General features: G+C 54.8%; 15 non-coding genes and 1 pseudogene across 15 annotated transcripts; all 16 read right to left on the bottom strand.

Annotated features, from left to right (window-relative positions):
• Positions 1-3848: 3848 nt before the first annotated feature.
• LOC138660254 (U1 spliceosomal RNA) lies at positions 3849-4012 on the bottom strand. The gene has a single exon (XR_011317721.1). It is a non-coding gene; the product is annotated as a U1 spliceosomal RNA (small nuclear RNA).
• An 813-nt stretch (positions 4013-4825) lies between these two features.
• LOC138660255 (U1 spliceosomal RNA) lies at positions 4826-4989 on the bottom strand. Its single transcript, XR_011317722.1, has one exon. It is a non-coding gene; the product is annotated as a U1 spliceosomal RNA (small nuclear RNA).
• Positions 4990-5802: 813 nt separating this feature from the next.
• On the bottom strand, positions 5803-5966 carry LOC138660256 (U1 spliceosomal RNA). The gene has a single exon (XR_011317723.1). It is a non-coding gene; the product is annotated as a U1 spliceosomal RNA (small nuclear RNA).
• An 813-nt stretch (positions 5967-6779) lies between these two features.
• On the bottom strand, positions 6780-6959 carry LOC138660421 (U1 spliceosomal RNA; annotated as a pseudogene).
• Positions 6960-12895: 5936 nt separating this feature from the next.
• LOC138660373 (U1 spliceosomal RNA) lies at positions 12896-13059 on the bottom strand. Its single transcript, XR_011317824.1, has one exon. It is a non-coding gene; the product is annotated as a U1 spliceosomal RNA (small nuclear RNA).
• An 813-nt stretch (positions 13060-13872) lies between these two features.
• On the bottom strand, positions 13873-14036 carry LOC138660257 (U1 spliceosomal RNA). Its single transcript, XR_011317724.1, has one exon. It is a non-coding gene; the product is annotated as a U1 spliceosomal RNA (small nuclear RNA).
• Positions 14037-14849: 813 nt separating this feature from the next.
• On the bottom strand, positions 14850-15013 carry LOC138660258 (U1 spliceosomal RNA). The gene has a single exon (XR_011317725.1). It is a non-coding gene; the product is annotated as a U1 spliceosomal RNA (small nuclear RNA).
• An 813-nt stretch (positions 15014-15826) lies between these two features.
• Positions 15827-15990, bottom strand: LOC138660259 (U1 spliceosomal RNA). The gene has a single exon (XR_011317726.1). It is a non-coding gene; the product is annotated as a U1 spliceosomal RNA (small nuclear RNA).
• Positions 15991-16803: 813 nt separating this feature from the next.
• On the bottom strand, positions 16804-16967 carry LOC138660260 (U1 spliceosomal RNA). Its single transcript, XR_011317727.1, has one exon. It is a non-coding gene; the product is annotated as a U1 spliceosomal RNA (small nuclear RNA).
• Positions 16968-17780: 813 nt separating this feature from the next.
• Positions 17781-17944, bottom strand: LOC138660262 (U1 spliceosomal RNA). The gene has a single exon (XR_011317728.1). It is a non-coding gene; the product is annotated as a U1 spliceosomal RNA (small nuclear RNA).
• An 813-nt stretch (positions 17945-18757) lies between these two features.
• LOC138660263 (U1 spliceosomal RNA) lies at positions 18758-18921 on the bottom strand. The gene has a single exon (XR_011317729.1). It is a non-coding gene; the product is annotated as a U1 spliceosomal RNA (small nuclear RNA).
• An 813-nt stretch (positions 18922-19734) lies between these two features.
• LOC138660264 (U1 spliceosomal RNA) lies at positions 19735-19898 on the bottom strand. The gene has a single exon (XR_011317730.1). It is a non-coding gene; the product is annotated as a U1 spliceosomal RNA (small nuclear RNA).
• An 813-nt stretch (positions 19899-20711) lies between these two features.
• LOC138660265 (U1 spliceosomal RNA) lies at positions 20712-20875 on the bottom strand. The gene has a single exon (XR_011317731.1). It is a non-coding gene; the product is annotated as a U1 spliceosomal RNA (small nuclear RNA).
• Positions 20876-21688: 813 nt separating this feature from the next.
• Positions 21689-21852, bottom strand: LOC138660266 (U1 spliceosomal RNA). The gene has a single exon (XR_011317732.1). It is a non-coding gene; the product is annotated as a U1 spliceosomal RNA (small nuclear RNA).
• An 813-nt stretch (positions 21853-22665) lies between these two features.
• Positions 22666-22829, bottom strand: LOC138660267 (U1 spliceosomal RNA). Its single transcript, XR_011317733.1, has one exon. It is a non-coding gene; the product is annotated as a U1 spliceosomal RNA (small nuclear RNA).
• Positions 22830-23642: 813 nt separating this feature from the next.
• LOC138660268 (U1 spliceosomal RNA) lies at positions 23643-23806 on the bottom strand. The gene has a single exon (XR_011317734.1). It is a non-coding gene; the product is annotated as a U1 spliceosomal RNA (small nuclear RNA).
• Positions 23807-24112: the final 306 nt, after the last annotated feature.

The following is a 24112-nucleotide window of genomic DNA, read 5'->3' on the forward strand; positions in this document are numbered from 1 at the left end:
CTTCCCTTTCGCCAGTCCATCCACAGCACGCCTCACTTCATCCTTTTTGAGCCCATCACTTAGAAAAGACACCTTTTCTTCAGGAATATTATCAGTCAAAATATTACAATAATCATTGATTTCTGCATCACTGGCTCTGCTGTCATTCGAAAAAAGGGTTTTATAAAAAGAATGAATACCATTAATCATTTCCTCCCCAGACTTCTCACCTGCAGGAGTAAAAACAGACTTAAAAACCCCTTTAGGCTTAAAACATTTCTTAAAAAAATATCTTGTACATTGCTCATCTTCTTCCATGTGCTGTATTTTTGCTTTAAAGACAATAGATTTCCCTTTTTCAATTAGTGTTTTTTTAAAATCCTCCTTCAAATCAGCAATCTCATTATCCACCTCCATCCCAGCTCTTTTAAACTTATAAAGCGCTTCCATCTTAGAAATTATTGCTTCCTCTTGATCTCTTTTGGCTTTTGCTCTTTTAAAACACACCCCTTTAAAATAATATGCAAATTTCTCCTTTGCCCAATCCCACCATTCCAGCAGATTTTTAAAACGGTGCTGTTCAGACACACAGAATGTAAACACGTTTTTAAAACCACTTCTCACCTCCTCTTCTTCCAGCAGGCTTACATTTAGCTTCCAGAGCCCCTTGCCAAAAGCAAGGGACTCAACAATACACAGATCCACCATTACCATCTTATGATCAGAAAAAGTGTTTGTCACATGATTACATTTGGTAACTTTGATCCCTTCAGACACAAACACATAATCGATCCGGGAACTACAACGCCCACTGTCCGCCACAAATGTAAACTTGTTTTCATTCGGCCGAACCATCAAACCCACATCCGTGTAGCGTAAATCCTGCACCACTTGATTCAACATATTGGAAGTCACATCCGTCCTGAATTCCGCAGAGCTCTTACGATCATTTGCAGATCTAATGCAATTAAAATCACCTGCTATTATAGAAAAATCTCTACCTGGCAGAAACCACTTTACCGACTCCAAAAAGGACACCCGTGCTTTCTTGTCCGCAGGGGCATAAATATTAAAAACCCTTACCCGGTGACCTAAGAAATCTAATAACAAAAACAAACATCTTCCAGGTATGATAATTTTAAACTGTAATACTTTTAAATTATTATTTTTCAATAGTATGCCAACCCCCTCATTTTTATTGTCTGTACAAGGAGACCAAAAAGACTGCCCCCTGCTCCATTCACTTGCATGCGGTGAGGCTTTTATTGCACATTCTTGTAGACATATAATGTCAGCATTCACCCTCTCCATATAATCTAATATACCTGCTCTCCTGATAGAAGAACTGATCCCTCGCACATTCAGGGAAGCAACACATAAACTCATCATGGCAAAAAAAATTATTTTCCACCATACATTCTCCATCATGATTCAGAGAAAGGAGTATTCCTACTATCCACCTTTCTACATATATCAGGCGACTCAGGATCCGAGCCCCTGTTAGAAACACCTGGCCTTGGAGAGACAGGATCTCCCTGCCCACCAGACCAACACCCCTCCATTCTACTCTTTTTAGTGAGCGAGGAAGCTATTTCCTCATCCTCTTCCTCATCCTCCCCATCATCATCATCATCATCATCACCATCCTCAAAAACACTTTCATCACTACTACTAGTCCCCCCATCCCTCTGCCCAGGAGTGAGCGTCCGATCTGAATCCTCCTCCTCCTCCTCCTCCTGAAACTCCATTCCTTCCCCATCTCCCTCCCCCACTACAGGGTCCACACATACGCCTGCATTAGCATATGCAAATTCACGACCAAGGCCCTGTCCTTCAGACACAGTCTCCATTGCATTCTTGGCCTCGCCCAGATCAACTATAGGAGAGCTCTGAAAATCTTTTCCCCCTTCCTGGCCCCGCCCTCCATCCTCCATCTTAGATCCAGCATGGCTCACTTTACTTCCACCATTTTGTTTCTGACTTCTTTGCTCTTTAGCTGCATTTGAAACTATCACACCAGCACGATGCTCAGGTTTGCCTTTTCCAACAAACTCACTTTTCTCATTCTTAGCGCTTTCATGCTCACCACTCTTACCATCACTCTTATTTCCCCAGTGACCACTAGTTGCCTCCGCATAGGACTTAGGAATCTGAGTCCACAATCTACATTTCCTGGCAAAGTGACCTTCCAACCCACACAAATCACACACCTTTGCCTCAGGGCAACTATCCACCATGTGGCCGGGCTTCCCACAATTCTTACAAACAATTCCTTGCACCGGGCATTCTTTCTGCACATGTCCGTACATATGACACTTTCTACAATATTCAATTTGTCCAGTGTAGAAACAAAAACCCCTCTCCCCCCCAATTGAAAATTGTGCAGGAATGCTCAGAGCCCCCCCAATGGCTGTTGCATCAGGAATTAATTTCACCAAGTATCTTCTTTTGCCATTATAATAGTTATGCCTATTTTTCATCTTCCCCAGGAATTTGACTTCATAACAGTATCTTCTCAAAAAATGGGTTACGGTATCATCTGGAACCTTGGGATTATACATATGTACCACAACATACTTGTAAGTCTGTTGAAAAAGGGGCTCCACAACAATAAACTCCAGGCATTCCACTTCTTTCTTCTCCTTCATCCGCACCAGCTCCATGTAGACTTTCTGACATATACCCAAGGAAACAAACGTGATATCATAAATTCCCTGCTTTTGAAAATCCTGCAGTGCCAATACATCTGTTACCTTAAGGCTTCTTATGTTCTTCAAGACATCCATGCAAATTTGGTCCAGGCCAATTTCTTCCTCATGTCCAGACAGGACTTGTAGACGGACAGAGTCCTCTAATCCACGTGCCTTCTCCACCATTTTCGTAGCAGATAAACACAGTCGCCACTCTATCGCACACCAGGGCCCCACAAGGGGAACCCCGATCGCAACCGCCAACCAACAAGAAACAGAAGTAGTCTCCCACCACTGCTGCCCGTCAGAAGGCTGAGAAGCGATACTCACCCAGAGAGAATGGTATCTCCCCTGCCAGGTAAGTATGAGTTGGGGCCCGCCGGCCCGACGAGCGCCCCTCCGACGCAGCTCCCCAACATCGCGGAGTCTCGTGCCCGAAAGGGAGGGGGTGGGGGGTGGCGTTCGGCACAGACCGCACGGAGGCTCCTCGAGTGGGAGGCGCCGGTCGCTCCCGACGCGGCTGACGCCCACTCCGACCCCCCACAGGGCAGGCCGAGCTCAAGTCAAAAGCCGCCCAAGATGCACAGCAGCAGCCTGAGTCATTTGCATATAGGAGCCTCGGCTCCGCCCCAGCCTCGCGTCACGTTGCTGCGCTGGCCTGAGAACATGCTGTAGACAGCTCGAGCTCCAGCTGCCGGCACCCTCTCATGACTCACTCATCTCCGCTCAAGAGGATGCACGCTGGAGGAGGCTCAAGGGCAGGAGGACCAAACCGCAGATAGCTGCGCACCAGCGGCCCACTCACAGCTCCAGCTCCAGCCCCAAGGCTGTGAGATGGGGATGCTGCAGGTGCCCTCCCGCGAGCATGCCCGCCTGCACCTGCAGACAAGCAGAGCAAGCCATGTCGTCACCAAGTCAACGAGATGCAAGCGACTTGCTCAATCCCCACCAGCCGGGGGTGGGGGGGTCAAAAAGGGCCAAAGTGTCGAGCAAAGGCAACAACCTCAAACCAACCAAGAAACAATAAACAAAGCATAGCAGCGACACAGGGAAGGTGGCATCCTTCCCCCACAAGGGGGAGCCAAAGGCCACGTCTGCCCGCTGCTTGGAGCTTTTCTCCAAAGCATCGCTTCGGCTCAGCAGAGCATCTTTTGTGTTCTGTCTTTGACCATAGGAAATCAGGGGAAAGCGCGAACGCAGTCCCCCACTACCACAAATTATGCAGTCGAGTTTCCCGCATTTGGGGAAATCGCAGGGGTCAGCACACCCGGAGTGCAATGGATGAGCCTCACCCTGGGAGAACCACCTTAGTGATCATGGTATCTCCCCTGCCAGGTAAGTATGAGTTGGGGCCCGCCGGCCCGACGAGCGCCCCTCCGACGCAGCTCCCCAACATCGCGGAGTCTCGTGCCCGAAAGGGAGGGGGTGGGGGGTGGCGTTCGGCACAGACCGCACGGAGGCTCCTCGAGTGGGAGGCGCCGGTCGCTCCCGACGCGGCTGACGCCCACTCCGACCCCCCACAGGGCAGGCCGAGCTCAAGTCAAAAGCCGCCCAAGATGCACAGCAGCAGCCTGAGTCATTTGCATATAGGAGCCTCGGCTCCGCCCCAGCCTCGCGTCACGTTGCTGCGCTGGCCTGAGAACATGCTGTAGACAGCTCGAGCTCCAGCTGCCGGCACCCTCTCATGACTCACTCATCTCCGCTCAAGAGGATGCACGCTGGAGGAGGCTCAAGGGCAGGAGGACCAAACCGCAGATAGCTGCGCACCAGCGGCCCACTCACAGCTCCAGCTCCAGCCCCAAGGCTGTGAGATGGGGATGCTGCAGGTGCCCTCCCGCGAGCATGCCCGCCTGCACCTGCAGACAAGCAGAGCAAGCCATGTCGTCACCAAGTCAACGAGATGCAAGCGACTTGCTCAATCCCCACCAGCCGGGGGTGGGGGGGTCAAAAAGGGCCAAAGTGTCGAGCAAAGGCAACAACCTCAAACCAACCAAGAAACAATAAACAAAGCATAGCAGCGACACAGGGAAGGTGGCATCCTTCCCCCACAAGGGGGAGCCAAAGGCCACGTCTGCCCGCTGCTTGGAGCTTTTCTCCAAAGCATCGCTTCGGCTCAGCAGAGCATCTTTTGTGTTCTGTCTTTGACCATAGGAAATCAGGGGAAAGCGCGAACGCAGTCCCCCACTACCACAAATTATGCAGTCGAGTTTCCCGCATTTGGGGAAATCGCAGGGGTCAGCACACCCGGAGTGCAATGGATGAGCCTCACCCTGGGAGAACCACCTTAGTGATCATGGTATCTCCCCTGCCAGGTAAGTATGAGTTGGGGCCCGCCGGCCCGACGAGCGCCCCTCCGACGCAGCTCCCCAACATCGCGGAGTCTCGTGCCCGAAAGGGAGGGGGTGGGGGGTGGCGTTCGGCACAGACCGCACGGAGGCTCCTCGAGTGGGAGGCGCCGGTCGCTCCCGACGCGGCTGACGCCCACTCCGACCCCCCACAGGGCAGGCCGAGCTCAAGTCAAAAGCCGCCCAAGATGCACAGCAGCAGCCTGAGTCATTTGCATATAGGAGCCTCGGCTCCGCCCCAGCCTCGCGTCACGTTGCTGCGCTGGCCTGAGAACATGCTGTAGACAGCTCGAGCTCCAGCTGCCGGCACCCTCTCATGACTCACTCATCTCCGCTCAAGAGGATGCACGCTGGAGGAGGCTCAAGGGCAGGAGGACCAAACCGCAGATAGCTGCGCACCAGCGGCCCACTCACAGCTCCAGCTCCAGCCCCAAGGCTGTGAGATGGGGATGCTGCAGGTGCCCTCCCGCGAGCATGCCCGCCTGCACCTGCAGACAAGCAGAGCAAGCCATGTCGTCACCAAGTCAACGAGATGCAAGCGACTTGCTCAATCCCCACCAGCCGGGGGTGGGGGGGTCAAAAAGGGCCAAAGTGTCGAGCAAAGGCAACAACCTCAAACCAACCAAGAAACAATAAACAAAGCATAGCAGCGACACAGGGAAGGTGGCATCCTTCCCCCACAAGGGGGAGCCAAAGGCCACGTCTGCCCGCTGCTTGGAGCTTTTCTCCAAAGCATCGCTTCGGCTCAGCAGAGCATCTTTTGTGTTCTGTCTTTGACCATAGGAAATCAGGGGAAAGCGCGAACGCAGTCCCCCACTACCACAAATTATGCAGTCGAGTTTCCCGCATTTGGGGAAATCGCAGGGGTCAGCACACCCGGAGTGCAATGGATGAGCCTCACCCTGGGAGAACCACCTTAGTGATCATGGTATCTCCCCTGCCAGGTAAGTATGAGTTGGGGCCCGCCGGCCCGACGAGCGCCCCTCCGACGCAGCTCCCCAACATCGCGGAGTCTCGTGCCCGAAAGGGAGGGGGTGGGGGGTGGCGTTCGGCACAGACCGCACGGAGGCTCCTCGAGTGGGAGGCGCCGGTCGCTCCCGACGCGGCTGACGCCCACTCCGACCCCCCACAGGGCAGGCCGAGCTCAAGTCAAAAGCCGCCCAAGATGCACAGCAGCAGCCTGAGTCATTTGCATATAGGAGCCTCGGCTCCGCCCCAGCCTCGCGTCACGTTGCTGCGCTGGCCTGAGAACATGCTGTAGACAGCTCGAGCTCCAGCTGCCGGCACCCTCTCATGACTCACTCATCTCCGCTCAAGAGGATGCACGCTGGAGGAGGCTCAAGGGCAGGAGGACCAAACCGCAGATAGCTGCGCACCAGCGGCCCACTCACAGCTCCAGCTCCAGCCCCAAGGCTGTGAGATGGGGATGCTGCAGGTGCCCTCCCGCGAGCATGCCCGCCTGCACCTGCAGACAAGCAGAGCAAGCCATGTCGTCACCAAGTCAACGAGATGCAAGCGACTTGCTCAATCCCCACCAGCCGGGGGTGGGGGGGTCAAAAAGGGCCAAAGTGTCGAGCAAAGGCAACAACCTCAAACCAACCAAGAAACAATAAACAAAGCATAGCAGCGACACAGGGAAGGTGGCATCCTTCCCCCACAAGGGGGAGCCAAAGGCCACGTCTGCCCGCTGCTTGGAGCTTTTCTCCAAAGCATCGCTTCGGCTCAGCAGAGCATCTTTTGTGTTCTGTCTTTGACCATAGGAAATCAGGGGAAAGCGCGAACGCAGTCCCCCACTACCACAAATTATGCAGTCGAGTTTCCCGCATTTGGGGAAATCGCAGGGGTCAGCACACCCGGAGTGCAATGGATGAGCCTCACCCTGGGAGAACCTTTTTCCTCAGATTGGAACTCTCATTAACGCATGCATCATCTGCTCGTTCAATTAACAAGTTTCCTGATCATCATATGGAAAAATCTCCCATAAACAAAAAAAACAATCCCGATCACCAAAAATCCTACCTACAGTAATCATTCCACTGTGAGTACTTCCAAAGTGTTTCTGCTGTTGTTTCACCGAGTCTTTTCTTATCTAATAGATAAACATAAAACAACCTGGCAAGAAAAATGTTCTTACAGTCCATTGGAGAGAGACACACCTTTTTAAAAATAACCAGGTTCCGTGAATCCCACAAAACTTCCTTATATATGGCAAAAATAATCCAACTCATCCGTCTCCTTTCCAAGTGATTGAAATCTTGACCTGTTAATATCCTTCTAAAATCAAAGCAATGGAACCCAACAAGAGCAATAAAAAACCGGGATAAAAGGGTAAAAACTTTTTTTGCAAAAGGACAGTCCCAAAAAATGTGCTGAATTGTCTCTGGATCCTTACATCCCTCCCTTGGACAAAATTCTTGAACCCGTATCCCTCTTCTATTCAAAAAAGCTCGTGTTGGCAAACATCCTTGTAATGCCATCCAAGTTACGTCCTTTTGCCGATTGCTGATTCCTATAACAAAAAACAGCTTCCAGACTTGCCTTGATTGCGCAGTATTGCAGGATGGCACATCACATAATAATTCTCTCTCCTTTAATCTCTTAACAATCTCTCTTCTATCAGGTCTATCTGTGGGGCTTAAACCAATTTGATCATAGAAGGACTTAAGTACTACATAAAAAGACGGAACCACAAACGCGACCGGCTTCCTCAAATCCTTCTCACACCAGCTCCATTTCTGAAACAGCCATCCTGCCAAAAACCTGCACATGTCTGCAGCCTTACTTTTACTCTGGGAAAGTCTATAAATATTCAACAAATAGTGCATCTTTAAAAACCTTTCCATATTTGGAAAGCCACAGCCCCCCATTTCCACAGAAAGCATCACTTTTTCTCTCCTTAATTTTTCCATCTTTGACCCCCAAAAAAAGGTAAACAGTTTCCTTGTAACTCTCTTAGTCCATAAACTCGCAGGCGGAAATATCAGAGCAGTATATAGCAGTAATGGAAGGATCACTGACTTCACGATAAGTACCTTCCCTCTCAGAGACAAGTTCCTTAATTTCCAATAATTCAGTTTCTGTTCTGTTTTATTTTCCAGGATCCTCAGACTCTTCTTCCCTTTAAGTTCCTTTTCAAAGATAACACCGAGGACCTCTATCTCTTCTTTTCTTTCTACTCCCACCACACTAACATCCACCTGCCTTCCAAAGTTGCAAAACTGACACTTACTCCAATTTACAGCCATTCCAGCCACACAACAAAAAATTCTTACATGAAGATTTATCCTATTAAGCTCAGCTTGCGAACCACAAATAAAAGCAATGTCATCCATGTAACTTAATGATTTCACAGGACCCCCCATTCCTCCAGGGACAAAGGCACCATCCACACACTTATCGACTTGCACACTTTTTAAAAGAGCTTCTACTACGCAAATAAAAAGAATAGGAGATAAAGGGCACCCTTGCCTAACGCCAGATAGAATATTAAAACTAGAACTCACGTGACCATTAATTAAGAGCTGACTACTAACTCCACAATAAAAAGACTTAATAATGTTCAATAATTTAATGGGGATCCCAAGGTGTCTAAGTGCAGCAAACAAAAATCTATGTGAAACTTTATCAAAAGCTTTTTCCAGGTCAACTGACTGTACAAGAAGGGGGTTCTTATTAAAATTAGCGTAATAAATTAAGTCCCTTAAAAGCAACAAGTTGTCCGATATTCTCCTACCTGGCACTGCACATGCTTGGTATTCACCCACCATGTCCATTATTACTTCACTCAATCTACTTGCCACAATTTTGGAAATAATCTTGTAATCACAATTGAGCAAAGTTATTGGTCTCCAGTTTTTAATTTCTCTCACATCACCCTTCTTATGTATCAAAGTGACGATCCCTCTACGCATAGAGTCAGACAGAACCGCATGAGTAAAAACATATTCCACCACCCGATAAAATTCCACACCTAAAATGTCCCAAAATACTACATAAAATTCCACAGGAAGGCCATCACAGCCAGGTGTCTTCCCTTTCGCCAGTCCATCCACAGCACGCCTCACTTCATCCTTTTTGAGCCCATCACTTAGAAAAGACACCTTTTCTTCAGGAATATTATCAGTCAAAATATTACAATAATCATTGATTTCTGCATCACTGGCTCTGCTGTCATTCGAAAAAAGGGTTTTATAAAAAGAATGAATACCATTAATCATTTCCTCCCCAGACTTCTCACCTGCAGGAGTAAAAACAGACTTAAAAACCCCTTTAGGCTTAAAACATTTCTTAAAAAAATATCTTGTACATTGCTCATCTTCTTCCATGTGCTGTATTTTTGCTTTAAAGACAATAGATTTCCCTTTTTCAATTAGTGTTTTTTTAAAATCCTCCTTCAAATCAGCAATCTCATTATCCACCTCCATCCCAGCTCTTTTAAACTTATAAAGCGCTTCCATCTTAGAAATTATTGCTTCCTCTTGATCTCTTTTGGCTTTTGCTCTTTTAAAACACACCCCTTTAAAATAATATGCAAATTTCTCCTTTGCCCAATCCCACCATTCCAGCAGATTTTTAAAACGGTGCTGTTCAGACACACAGAATGTAAACACGTTTTTAAAACCACTTCTCACCTCCTCTTCTTCCAGCAGGCTTACATTTAGCTTCCAGAGCCCCTTGCCAAAAGCAAGGGACTCAACAATACACAGATCCACCATTACCATCTTATGATCAGAAAAAGTGTTTGTCACATGATTACATTTGGTAACTTTGATCCCTTCAGACACAAACACATAATCGATCCGGGAACTACAACGCCCACTGTCCGCCACAAATGTAAACTTGTTTTCATTCGGCCGAACCATCAAACCCACATCCGTGTAGCGTAAATCCTGCACCACTTGATTCAACATATTGGAAGTCACATCCGTCCTGAATTCCGCAGAGCTCTTACGATCATTTGCAGATCTAATGCAATTAAAATCACCTGCTATTATAGAAAAATCTCTACCTGGCAGAAACCACTTTACCGACTCCAAAAAGGACACCCGTGCTTTCTTGTCCGCAGGGGCATAAATATTAAAAACCCTTACCCGGTGACCTAAGAAATCTAATAACAAAAACAAACATCTTCCAGGTATGATAATTTTAAACTGTAATACTTTTAAATTATTATTTTTCAATAGTATGCCAACCCCCTCATTTTTATTGTCTGTACAAGGAGACCAAAAAGACTGCCCCCTGCTCCATTCACTTGCATGCGGTGAGGCTTTTATTGCACATTCTTGTAGACATATAATGTCAGCATTCACCCTCTCCATATAATCTAATATACCTGCTCTCCTGATAGAAGAACTGATCCCTCGCACATTCAGGGAAGCAACACATAAACTCATCATGGCAAAAAAAATTATTTTCCACCATACATTCTCCATCATGATTCAGAGAAAGGAGTATTCCTACTATCCACCTTTCTACATATATCAGGCGACTCAGGATCCGAGCCCCTGTTAGAAACACCTGGCCTTGGAGAGACAGGATCTCCCTGCCCACCAGACCAACACCCCTCCATTCTACTCTTTTTACTGAGCGAGGAAGCTATTTCCTCATCCTCTTCCTCATCCTCCCCATCATCATCATCATCATCATCACCATCCTCAAAAACACTTTCATCACTACTACTAGTCCCCCCATCCCTCTGCCCAGGAGTGAGCGTCCGATCTGAATCCTCCTCCTCCTCCTCCTCCTGAAACTCCATTCCTTCCCCATCTCCCTCCCCCACTACAGGGTCCACACATACGCCTGCATTAGCATATGCAAATTCACCACCAAGGCCCTGTCCTTCAGACACAGTCTCCATTGCACTCTTGGCCTCGCCCAGATCAACTATAGGAGAGCTCTGAAAATCTTTTCCCCCTTCCTGGCCCCGCCCTCCATCCTCCATCTTAGATCCAGCATGGCTCACTTTACTTCCACCATTTTGTTTCTGACTTCTTTGCTCTTTAGCTGCATTTGAAACTATCACACCAGCACGATGCTCAGGTTTGCCTTTTCCACCAAACTCACTTTTCTCATTCTTAGCGCTTTCATGCTCACCACTCTTACCATCACTCTTATTTCCCCAGTGACCACTAGTTGCCTCCGCATAGGACTTAGGAATCTGAGTCCACAATCTACATTTCCTGGCAAAGTGACCTTCCAACCCACACAAATCACACACCTTTGCCTCAGGGCAACTATCCACCATGTGGCCGGGCTTCCCACAATTCTTACAAACAATTCCTTGCACCGGGCATTCTTTCTGCACATGTCCGTACATATGACACTTTCTACAATATTCAATTTGTCCAGTGTAGAAACAAAAACCCCTCTCCCCCCCAATTGAAAATTGTGCAGGAATGCTCAGAGCCCCCCCAATGGCTGTTGCATCAGGAATTAATTTCACCAAGTATCTTCTTTTGCCATTATAATAGTTATGCCTATTTTTCATCTTCCCCAGGAATTTGACTTCATAACAGTATCTTCTCAAAAAATGGGTTACGGTATCATCTGGAACCTTGGGATTATACATATGTACCACAACATACTTGTAAGTCTGTTGAAAAAGGGGCTCCACAACAATAAACTCCAGGCATTCCACTTCTTTCTTCTCCTTCATCCGCACCAGCTCCATGTAGACTTTCTGACATATACCCAAGGAAACAAACGTGATATCATAAATTCCCTGCTTTTGAAAATCCTGCAGTGCCAATACATCTGTTACCTTAAGGCTTCTTATGTTCTTCAAGACATCCATGCAAATTTGGTCCAGGCCAATTTCTTCCTCATGTCCAGACAGGACTTGTAGACGGACAGAGTCCTCTAATCCACGTGCCTTCTCCACCATTTTCGTAGCAGATAAACACAGTCGCCACTCTATCGCACACCAGGGCCCCACAAGGGGAACCCCGATCGCAACCGCCAACCAACAAGAAACAGAAGTAGTCTCCCACCACTGCTGCCCGTCAGAAGGCTGAGAAGCGATACTCACCCAGAGAGAATGGTATCTCCCCTGCCAGGTAAGTATGAGTTGGGGCCCGCCGGCCCGACGAGCGCCCCTCCGACGCAGCTCCCCAACATCGCGGAGTCTCGTGCCCGAAAGGGAGGGGGTGGGGGGTGGCGTTCGGCACAGACCGCACGGAGGCTCCTCGAGTGGGAGGCGCCGGTCGCTCCCGACGCGGCTGACGCCCACTCCGACCCCCCACAGGGCAGGCCGAGCTCAAGTCAAAAGCCGCCCAAGATGCACAGCAGCAGCCTGAGTCATTTGCATATAGGAGCCTCGGCTCCGCCCCAGCCTCGCGTCACGTTGCTGCGCTGGCCTGAGAACATGCTGTAGACAGCTCGAGCTCCAGCTGCCGGCACCCTCTCATGACTCACTCATCTCCGCTCAAGAGGATGCACGCTGGAGGAGGCTCAAGGGCAGGAGGACCAAACCGCAGATAGCTGCGCACCAGCGGCCCACTCACAGCTCCAGCTCCAGCCCCAAGGCTGTGAGATGGGGATGCTGCAGGTGCCCTCCCGCGAGCATGCCCGCCTGCACCTGCAGACAAGCAGAGCAAGCCATGTCGTCACCAAGTCAACGAGATGCAAGCGACTTGCTCAATCCCCACCAGCCGGGGGTGGGGGGGTCAAAAAGGGCCAAAGTGTCGAGCAAAGGCAACAACCTCAAACCAACCAAGAAACAATAAACAAAGCATAGCATAGCAGCGACACAGGGAAGGTGGCATCCTTCCCCCACAAGGGGGAGCCAAAGGCCACGTCTGCCCGCTGCTTGGAGCTTTTCTCCAAAGCATCGCTTCGGCTCAGCAGAGCATCTTTTGTGTTCTGTCTTTGACCATAGGAAATCAGGGGAAAGCGCGAACGCAGTCCCCCACTACCACAAATTATGCAGTCGAGTTTCCCGCATTTGGGGAAATCGCAGGGGTCAGCACACCCGGAGGGCAATGGATGAGCCTCACCCTGGGAGAACCACCTTAGTGATCATGGTATCTCCCCTGCCAGGTAAGTATGAGTTGGGGCCCGCCGGCCCGACGAGCGCCCCTCCGACGCAGCTCCCCAACATCGCGGAGTCTCGTGCCCGAAAGGGAGGGGGTGGGGGGTGGCGTTCGGCACAGACCGCACGGAGGCTCCTCGAGTGGGAGGCGCCGGTCGCTCCCGACGCGGCTGACGCCCACTCCGACCCCCCACAGGGCAGGCCGAGCTCAAGTCAAAAGCCGCCCAAGATGCACAGCAGCAGCCTGAGTCATTTGCATATAGGAGCCTCGGCTCCGCCCCAGCCTCGCGTCACGTTGCTGCGCTGGCCTGAGAACATGCTGTAGACAGCTCGAGCTCCAGCTGCCGGCACCCTCTCATGACTCACTCATCTCCGCTCAAGAGGATGCACGCTGGAGGAGGCTCAAGGGCAGGAGGACCAAACCGCAGATAGCTGCGCACCAGCGGCCCACTCACAGCTCCAGCTCCAGCCCCAAGGCTGTGAGATGGGGATGCTGCAGGTGCCCTCCCGCGAGCATGCCCGCCTGCACCTGCAGACAAGCAGAGCAAGCCATGTCGTCACCAAGTCAACGAGATGCAAGCGACTTGCTCAATCCCCACCAGCCGGGGGTGGGGGGGTCAAAAAGGGCCAAAGTGTCGAGCAAAGGCAACAACCTCAAACCAACCAAGAAACAATAAACAAAGCATAGCAGCGACACAGGGAAGGTGGCATCCTTCCCCCACAAGGGGGAGCCAAAGGCCACGTCTGCCCGCTGCTTGGAGCTTTTCTCCAAAGCATCGCTTCGGCTCAGCAGAGCATCTTTTGTGTTCTGTCTTTGACCATAGGAAATCAGGGGAAAGCGCGAACGCAGTCCCCCACTACCACAAATTATGCAGTCGAGTTTCCCGCATTTGGGGAAATCGCAGGGGTCAGCACACCCGGAGTGCAATGGATGAGCCTCACCCTGGGAGAACCACCTTAGTGATCATGGTATCTCCCCTGCCAGGTAAGTATGAGTTGGGGCCCGCCGGCCCGACGAGCGCCCCTCCGACGCAGCTCCCCAACATCGCGGAGTCTCGTGCCCGAAAGGGAGGGGGTGGGGGGTGGCGTTCGGCACAGACCGCACGGAGGCTCCTCGAGTGGGAGGCGCCGGTCGCTCCCGACGCGGCTGACGCCCACTCCGACCCCCCACAGGGCAGGCCGAGCTCAAGTCAAAAGCCGCCCAAGATGCACAGCAGCAGCCTGAGTCATTTGCATATAGGAGCCTCGGCTCCGCCCCAGCCTCGCGTCACGTTGCTGCGCTGGCCTGAGAACATGCTGTAGACAGCTCGAGCTCCAGCTGCCGGCACCCTCTCATGACTCACTCATCTCCGCTCAAGAGGATGCACGCTGGAGGAGGCTCAAGGGCAGGAGGACCAAACCGCAGATAGCTGCGCACCAGCGGCCCACTCACAGCTCCAGCTCCAGCCCCAAGGCTGTGAGATGGGGATGCTGCAGGTGCCCTCCCGCGAGCATGCCCGCCTGCACCTGCAGACAAGCAGAGCAAGCCATGTCGTCACCAAGTCAACGAGATGCAAGCGACTTGCTCAATCCCCACCAGCCGGGGGTGGGGGGGTCAAAAAGGGCCAAAGTGTCGAGCAAAGGCAACAACCTCAAACCAACCAAGAAACAATAAACAAAGCATAGCAGCGACACAGGGAAGGTGGCATCCTTCCCCCACAAGGGGGAGCCAAAGGCCACGTCTGCCCGCTGCTTGGAGCTTTTCTCCAAAGCATCGCTTCGGCTCAGCAGAGCATCTTTTGTGTTCTGTCTTTGACCATAGGAAATCAGGGGAAAGCGCGAACGCAGTCCCCCACTACCACAAATTATGCAGTCGAGTTTCCCGCATTTGGGGAAATCGCAGGGGTCAGCACACCCGGAGTGCAATGGATGAGCCTCACCCTGGGAGAACCACCTTAGTGATCATGGTATCTCCCCTGCCAGGTAAGTATGAGTTGGGGCCCGCCGGCCCGACGAGCGCCCCTCCGACGCAGCTCCCCAACATCGCGGAGTCTCGTGCCCGAAAGGGAGGGGGTGGGGGGTGGCGTTCGGCACAGACCGCACGGAGGCTCCTCGAGTGGGAGGCGCCGGTCGCTCCCGACGCGGCTGACGCCCACTCCGACCCCCCACAGGGCAGGCCGAGCTCAAGTCAAAAGCCGCCCAAGATGCACAGCAGCAGCCTGAGTCATTTGCATATAGGAGCCTCGGCTCCGCCCCAGCCTCGCGTCACGTTGCTGCGCTGGCCTGAGAACATGCTGTAGACAGCTCGAGCTCCAGCTGCCGGCACCCTCTCATGACTCACTCATCTCCGCTCAAGAGGATGCACGCTGGAGGAGGCTCAAGGGCAGGAGGACCAAACCGCAGATAGCTGCGCACCAGCGGCCCACTCACAGCTCCAGCTCCAGCCCCAAGGCTGTGAGATGGGGATGCTGCAGGTGCCCTCCCGCGAGCATGCCCGCCTGCACCTGCAGACAAGCAGAGCAAGCCATGTCGTCACCAAGTCAACGAGATGCAAGCGACTTGCTCAATCCCCACCAGCCGGGGGTGGGGGGGTCAAAAAGGGCCAAAGTGTCGAGCAAAGGCAACAACCTCAAACCAACCAAGAAACAATAAACAAAGCATAGCAGCGACACAGGGAAGGTGGCATCCTTCCCCCACAAGGGGGAGCCAAAGGCCACGTCTGCCCGCTGCTTGGAGCTTTTCTCCAAAGCATCGCTTCGGCTCAGCAGAGCATCTTTTGTGTTCTGTCTTTGACCATAGGAAATCAGGGGAAAGCGCGAACGCAGTCCCCCACTACCACAAATTATGCAGTCGAGTTTCCCGCATTTGGGGAAATCGCAGGGGTCAGCACACCCGGAGTGCAATGGATGAGCCTCACCCTGGGAGAACCACCTTAGTGATCATGGTATCTCCCCTGCCAGGTAAGTATGAGTTGGGGCCCGCCGGCCCGACGAGCGCCCCTCCGACGCAGCTCCCCAACATCGCGGAGTCTCGTGCCCGAAAGGGAGGGGGTGGGGGGTGGCGTTCGGCACAGACCGCACGGAGGCTCCTCGAGTGGGAGGCGCCGGTCGCTCCCGACGCGGCTGACGCCCACTCCGACCCCCCACAGGGCAGGCCGAGCTCAAGTCAAAAGCCGCCCAAGATGCACAGCAGCAGCCTGAGTCATTTGCATATAGGAGCCTCGGCTCCGCCCCAGCCTCGCGTCACGTTGCTGCGCTGGCCTGAGAACATGCTGTAGACAGCTCGAGCTCCAGCTGCCGGCACCCTCTCATGACTCACTCATCTCCGCTCAAGAGGATGCACGCTGGAGGAGGCTCAAGGGCAGGAGGACCAAACCGCAGATAGCTGCGCACCAGCGGCCCACTCACAGCTCCAGCTCCAGCCCCAAGGCTGTGAGATGGGGATGCTGCAGGTGCCCTCCCGCGAGCATGCCCGCCTGCACCTGCAGACAAGCAGAGCAAGCCATGTCGTCACCAAGTCAACGAGATGCAAGCGACTTGCTCAATCCCCACCAGCCGGGGGTGGGGGGGTCAAAAAGGGCCAAAGTGTCGAGCAAAGGCAACAACCTCAAACCAACCAAGAAACAATAAACAAAGCATAGCAGCGACACAGGGAAGGTGGCATCCTTCCCCCACAAGGGGGAGCCAAAGGCCACGTCTGCCCGCTGCTTGGAGCTTTTCTCCAAAGCATCGCTTCGGCTCAGCAGAGCATCTTTTGTGTTCTGTCTTTGACCATAGGAAATCAGGGGAAAGCGCGAACGCAGTCCCCCACTACCACAAATTATGCAGTCGAGTTTCCCGCATTTGGGGAAATCGCAGGGGTCAGCACACCCGGAGTGCAATGGATGAGCCTCACCCTGGGAGAACCACCTTAGTGATCATGGTATCTCCCCTGCCAGGTAAGTATGAGTTGGGGCCCGCCGGCCCGACGAGCGCCCCTCCGACGCAGCTCCCCAACATCGCGGAGTCTCGTGCCCGAAAGGGAGGGGGTGGGGGGTGGCGTTCGGCACAGACCGCACGGAGGCTCCTCGAGTGGGAGGCGCCGGTCGCTCCCGACGCGGCTGACGCCCACTCCGACCCCCCACAGGGCAGGCCGAGCTCAAGTCAAAAGCCGCCCAAGATGCACAGCAGCAGCCTGAGTCATTTGCATATAGGAGCCTCGGCTCCGCCCCAGCCTCGCGTCACGTTGCTGCGCTGGCCTGAGAACATGCTGTAGACAGCTCGAGCTCCAGCTGCCGGCACCCTCTCATGACTCACTCATCTCCGCTCAAGAGGATGCACGCTGGAGGAGGCTCAAGGGCAGGAGGACCAAACCGCAGATAGCTGCGCACCAGCGGCCCACTCACAGCTCCAGCTCCAGCCCCAAGGCTGTGAGATGGGGATGCTGCAGGTGCCCTCCCGCGAGCATGCCCGCCTGCACCTGCAGACAAGCAGAGCAAGCCATGTCGTCACCAAGTCAACGAGATGCAAGCGACTTGCTCAATCCCCACCAGCCGGGGGTGGGGGGGTCAAAAAGGGCCAAAGTGTCGAGCAAAGGCAACAACCTCAAACCAACCAAGAAACAATAAACAAAGCATAGCAGCGACACAGGGAAGGTGGCATCCTTCCCCCACAAGGGGGAGCCAAAGGCCACGTCTGCCCGCTGCTTGGAGCTTTTCTCCAAAGCATCGCTTCGGCTCAGCAGAGCATCTTTTGTGTTCTGTCTTTGACCATAGGAAATCAGGGGAAAGCGCGAACGCAGTCCCCCACTACCACAAATTATGCAGTCGAGTTTCCCGCATTTGGGGAAATCGCAGGGGTCAGCACACCCGGAGTGCAATGGATGAGCCTCACCCTGGGAGAACCACCTTAGTGATCATGGTATCTCCCCTGCCAGGTAAGTATGAGTTGGGGCCCGCCGGCCCGACGAGCGCCCCTCCGACGCAGCTCCCCAACATCGCGGAGTCTCGTGCCCGAAAGGGAGGGGGTGGGGGGTGGCGTTCGGCACAGACCGCACGGAGGCTCCTCGAGTGGGAGGCGCCGGTCGCTCCCGACGCGGCTGACGCCCACTCCGACCCCCCACAGGGCAGGCCGAGCTCAAGTCAAAAGCCGCCCAAGATGCACAGCAGCAGCCTGAGTCATTTGCATATAGGAGCCTCGGCTCCGCCCCAGCCTCGCGTCACGTTGCTGCGCTGGCCTGAGAACATGCTGTAGACAGCTCGAGCTCCAGCTGCCGGCACCCTCTCATGACTCACTCATCTCCGCTCAAGAGGATGCACGCTGGAGGAGGCTCAAGGGCAGGAGGACCAAACCGCAGATAGCTGCGCACCAGCGGCCCACTCACAGCTCCAGCTCCAGCCCCAAGGCTGTGAGATGGGGATGCTGCAGGTGCCCTCCCGCGAGCATGCCCGCCTGCACCTGCAGACAAGCAGAGCAAGCCATGTCGTCACCAAGTCAACGAGATGCAAGCGACTTGCTCAATCCCCACCAGCCGGGGGTGGGGGGGTCAAAAAGGGCCAAAGTGTCGAGCAAAGGCAACAACCTCAAACCAACCAAGAAACAATAAACAAAGCATAGCAGCGACACAGGGAAGGTGGCATCCTTCCCCCACAAGGGGGAGCCAAAGGCCACGTCTGCCCGCTGCTTGGAGCTTTTCTCCAAAGCATCGCTTCGGCTCAGCAGAGCATCTTTTGTGTTCTGTCTTTGACCATAGGAAATCAGGGGAAAGCGCGAACGCAGTCCCCCACTACCACAAATTATGCAGTCGAGTTTCCCGCATTTGGGGAAATCGCAGGGGTCAGCACACCCGGAGTGCAATGGATGAGCCTCACCCTGGGAGAACCACCTTAGTGATCATGGTATCTCCCCTGCCAGGTAAGTATGAGTTGGGGCCCGCCGGCCCGACGAGCGCCCCTCCGACGCAGCTCCCCAACATCGCGGAGTCTCGTGCCCGAAAGGGAGGGGGTGGGGGGTGGCGTTCGGCACAGACCGCACGGAGGCTCCTCGAGTGGGAGGCGCCGGTCGCTCCCGACGCGGCTGACGCCCACTCCGACCCCCCACAGGGCAGGCCGAGCTCAAGTCAAAAGCCGCCCAAGATGCACAGCAGCAGCCTGAGTCATTTGCATATAGGAGCCTCGGCTCCGCCCCAGCCTCGCGTCACGTTGCTGCGCTGGCCTGAGAACATGCTGTAGACAGCTCGAGCTCCAGCTGCCGGCACCCTCTCATGACTCACTCATCTCCGCTCAAGAGGATGCACGCTGGAGGAGGCTCAAGGGCAGGAGGACCAAACCGCAGATAGCTGCGCACCAGCGGCCCACTCACAGCTCCAGCTCCAGCCCCAAGGCTGTGAGATGGGGATGCTGCAGGTGCCCTCCCGCGAGCATGCCCGCCTGCACCTGCAGACAAGCAGAGCAAGCCATGTCGTCACCAAGTCAACGAGATGCAAGCGACTTGCTCAATCCCCACCAGCCGGGGGTGGGGGGGTCAAAAAGGGCCAAAGTGTCGAGCAAAGGCAACAACCTCAAACCAACCAAGAAACAATAAACAAAGCATAGCAGCGACACAGGGAAGGTGGCATCCTTCCCCCACAAGGGGGAGCCAAAGGCCACGTCTGCCCGCTGCTTGGAGCTTTTCTCCAAAGCATCGCTTCGGCTCAGCAGAGCATCTTTTGTGTTCTGTCTTTGACCATAGGAAATCAGGGGAAAGCGCGAACGCAGTCCCCCACTACCACAAATTATGCAGTCGAGTTTCCCGCATTTGGGGAAATCGCAGGGGTCAGCACACCCGGAGTGCAATGGATGAGCCTCACCCTGGGAGAACCACCTTAGTGATCATGGTATCTCCCCTGCCAGGTAAGTATGAGTTGGGGCCCGCCGGCCCGACGAGCGCCCCTCCGACGCAGCTCCCCAACATCGCGGAGTCTCGTGCCCGAAAGGGAGGGGGTGGGGGGTGGCGTTCGGCACAGACCGCACGGAGGCTCCTCGAGTGGGAGGCGCCGGTCGCTCCCGACGCGGCTGACGCCCACTCCGACCCCCCACAGGGCAGGCCGAGCTCAAGTCAAAAGCCGCCCAAGATGCACAGCAGCAGCCTGAGTCATTTGCATATAGGAGCCTCGGCTCCGCCCCAGCCTCGCGTCACGTTGCTGCGCTGGCCTGAGAACATGCTGTAGACAGCTCGAGCTCCAGCTGCCGGCACCCTCTCATGACTCACTCATCTCCGCTCAAGAGGATGCACGCTGGAGGAGGCTCAAGGGCAGGAGGACCAAACCGCAGATAGCTGCGCACCAGCGGCCCACTCACAGCTCCAGCTCCAGCCCCAAGGCTGTGAGATGGGGATGCTGCAGGTGCCCTCCCGCGAGCATGCCCGCCTGCACCTGCAGACAAGCAGAGCAAGCCATGTCGTCACCAAGTCAACGAGATGCAAGCGACTTGCTCAATCCCCACCAGCCGGGGGTGGGGGGGTCAAAAAGGGCCAAAGTGTCGAGCAAAGGCAACAACCTCAAACCAACCAAGAAACAATAAACAAAGCATAGCAGCGACACAGGGAAGGTGGCATCCTTCCCCCACAAGGGGGAGCCAAAGGCCACGTCTGCCCGCTGCTTGGAGCTTTTCTCCAAAGCATCGCTTCGGCTCAGCAGAGCATCTTTTGTGTTCTGTCTTTGACCATAGGAAATCAGGGGAAAGCGCGAACGCAGTCCCCCACTACCACAAATTATGCAGTCGAGTTTCCCGCATTTGGGGAAATCGCAGGGGTCAGCACACCCGGAGTGCAATGGATGAGCCTCACCCTGGGAGAACCACCTTAGTGATCATGGTATCTCCCCTGCCAGGTAAGTATGAGTTGGGGCCCGCCGGCCCGACGAGCGCCCCTCCGACGCAGCTCCCCAACATCGCGGAGTCTCGTGCCCGAAAGGGAGGGGGTGGGGGTTGGCGTTCGGCACAGACCGCACGGAGGCTCCTCGAGTGGGAGGCGCCGGTCGCTCCCGACGCGGCTGACGCCCACTCCGACCCCCCACAGGGCAGGCCGAGCTCAAGTCAAAAGCCGCCCAAGATGCACAGCAGCAGCCTGAGTCATTTGCATATAGGAGCCTCGGCTCCGCCCCAGCCTCGCGTCACGTTGCTGCGCTGGCCTGAGAACATGCTGTAGACAGCTCGAGCTCCAGCTGCCGGCACCCTCTCATGACTCACTCATCTCCGCTCAAGAGGATGCACGCTGGAGGAGGCTCAAGGGCAGGAGGACCAAACCGCAGATAGCTGCGCACCAGCGGCCCACTCACAGCTCCAGCTCCAGCCCCAAGGCTGTGAGATGGGGATGCTGCAGGTGCCCTCCCGCGAGCATGCCCGCCTGCACCTGCAGACAAGCAGAGCAAGCCATGTCGTCACCAAGTCAACGAGATGCAAGCGACTTGCTCAATCCCCACCAGCCGGGGGTGGGGGGGTCAAAAAGGGCCAAAGTGTCGAGCAAAGGCAACAACCTCAAACCAACCAAGAAACAATAAACAAAGCATAGCAGCGACACAGGGAAGGTGGCATCCTTCCCCCACAAGGGGGAGCCAAAGGCCACGTCTGCCCGCTGCTTGGAGCTTTTCTCCAAAGCATCGCTTCGGCTCAGCAGAGCATCTTTTGTGTTCTGTCTTTGACCATAGGAAATCAGGGGAAAGCGCGAACGCAGTCCCCCACTACCACAAATTATGCAGTCGAGTTTCCCGCATTTGGGGAAATCGCAGGGGTCAGCACACCCGGAGTGCAATGGATGAGCCTCACCCTGGGAGAACCACCTTAGTGATCATGGTATCTCCCCTGCCAGGTAAGTATGAGTTGGGGCCCGCCGGCCCGACGAGCGCCCCTCCGACGCAGCTCCCCAACATCGCGGAGTCTCGTGCCCGAAAGGGAGGGGGTGGGGGGTGGCGTTCGGCACAGATCGCACGGAGGCTCCTCGAGTGGGAGGCGCCGGTCGCTCCCGACGCGGCTGACGCCCACTCCGACCCCCCACAGGGCAGGCCGAGCTCAAGTCAAAAGCCGCCCAAGATGCACAGCAGCAGCCTGAGTCATTTGCATATAGGAGCCTCGGCTCCGCCCCAGCCTCGCGTCACGTTGCTGCGCTGGCCTGAGAACATGCTGTAGACAGCTCGAGCTCCAGCTGCCGGCACCCTCTCATGACTCACTCATCTCCGCTCAAGAGGATGCACGCTGGAGGAGGCTCAAGGGCAGGAGGAGCAAACCGCAGATAGCTGCGCACCAGCGGCCCACTCACAGCTCCAGCTCCAGCCCCAAGGCTGTGAGATGGGGATGCTGCAGGTGCCCTCCCGCGAGCATGCCCGCCTGCACCTGCAGACAAGCAGAGCAAGCCATGTCGTCACCAAGTCAACGAGATGCAAGCGACTTGCTCAATCCCCACCAGCCGGGGGTGGGGGGGTCAAAAAGGGCCAAAGTGTCGAGCAAAGGCAACAACCTCAAACCAACCAAGAAACAATAAACAAAGCATAGCAGCGACACAGGGAAGGTGGCATCCTTCCCCCACAAGGGGGAGCCAAAGGCCACGTCTGCCCGCTGCTTGGAGCTTTTCTCCAAAGCATCGCTTCGGCTCAGCAGAGCATCTTTTGTGTTCTGTCTTTGACCATAGGAAATCAGGGGAAAGCGCGAACGCAGTCCCCCACTACCACAAATTATGCAGTCGAGTTTCCCGCATTTGGGGAAATCGCAGGGGTCAGCACACCCGGAGTGCAATGGATGAGCCTCACCCTGGGAGAACCACCTTAGTGATCATGGTATCTCCCCTGCCAGGTAAGTATGAGTTGGGGCCCGCCGGCCCGACGAGCGCCCCTCCGACGCAGCTCCCCAACATCGCGGAGTCTCGTGCCCGAAAGGGAGGGGGTGGGGGGTGGCGTTCGGCACAGACCGCACGGAGGCTCCTCGAGTGGGAGGCGCCGGTCGCTCCCGACGCGGCTGACGCCCACTCCGACCCCCCACAGGGCAGGCCGAGCTCAAGTCAAAAGCCGCCCAAGATGCACAGCAGCAGCCTGAGTCATTTGCATATAGGAGCCTCGGCTCCGCCCCAGCCTCGCGTCACGTTGCTGCGCTGGCCTGAGAACATGCTGTAGACAGCTCGAGCTCCAGCTGCCGGCACCCTCTCATGACTCACTCATCTCCGCTCAAGAGGATGCACGCTGGAGGAGGCTCAAGGGCAGGAGGACCAAACCGCAGATAGCTGCGCACCAGCGGCCCACTCACAGCTCCAGCTCCAGCCCCAAGGCTGTGAGATGGGGATGCTGCAGGTGCCCTCCCGCGAGCATGCCCGCCTGCACCTGCAGACAAGCAGAGCAAGCCATGTCGTCACCAAGTCAACGAGATGCAAGCGACTTGCTCAATCCCCACCAGCCGGGGGTGGGGGGGTCAAAAAGGGCCAAAGTGTCGAGCAAAGGCAACAACCTCAAACCAACCAAGAAACAATAAACAAAGCATAGCAGCGACACAGGGAAGGTGGCATCCTTCCCCCACAAGGGGGAGCCAAAGGCCACGTCTGCCCGCTGCTTGGAGCTTTTCTCCAAAGCATCGCTTCGGCTCAGCAGAGCATCTTTTGTGTTCTGTCTTTGACCATAGGAAATCAGGGGAAAGCGCGAACGCAGTCCCCCACTACCACAAATTATGCAGTCGAGTTTCCCGCATTTGGGGAAATCGCAGGGGTCAGCACACCCGGAGTGCAATGGATGAGCCTCACCCTGGGAGAACCACCTTAGTGATCATGGTATCTCCCCTGCCAGGTAAGTATGAGTTGGGGCCCGCCGGCCCGACGAGCGCCCCTCCGACGCAGCTCCCCAACATCGCGGAGTCTCGTGCCCGAAAGGGAGGGGGTGGGGGGTGGCGTTCGGCACAGACCGCACGGAGGCTCCTCGAGTGGGAGGCGCCGGTCGCTCCCGACGCGGCTGACGCCCACTCCGACCCCCCACAGGGCAGGCCGAGCTCAAGTCAAAAGCCGCCCAAGATGCACAGCAGCAGCCTGAGTCATTTGCATATAGGAGCCTCGGCTCCGCCCCAGCCTCGCGTCACGTTGCTGCGCTGGCCTGAGAACATGCTG

This window comes from Ranitomeya imitator, chromosome 1 (assembly GCF_032444005.1).
Source record: "Ranitomeya imitator isolate aRanImi1 chromosome 1, aRanImi1.pri, whole genome shotgun sequence".
In the NCBI taxonomy this organism is placed as follows: domain Eukaryota; kingdom Metazoa; phylum Chordata; class Amphibia; order Anura; family Dendrobatidae; genus Ranitomeya; species Ranitomeya imitator.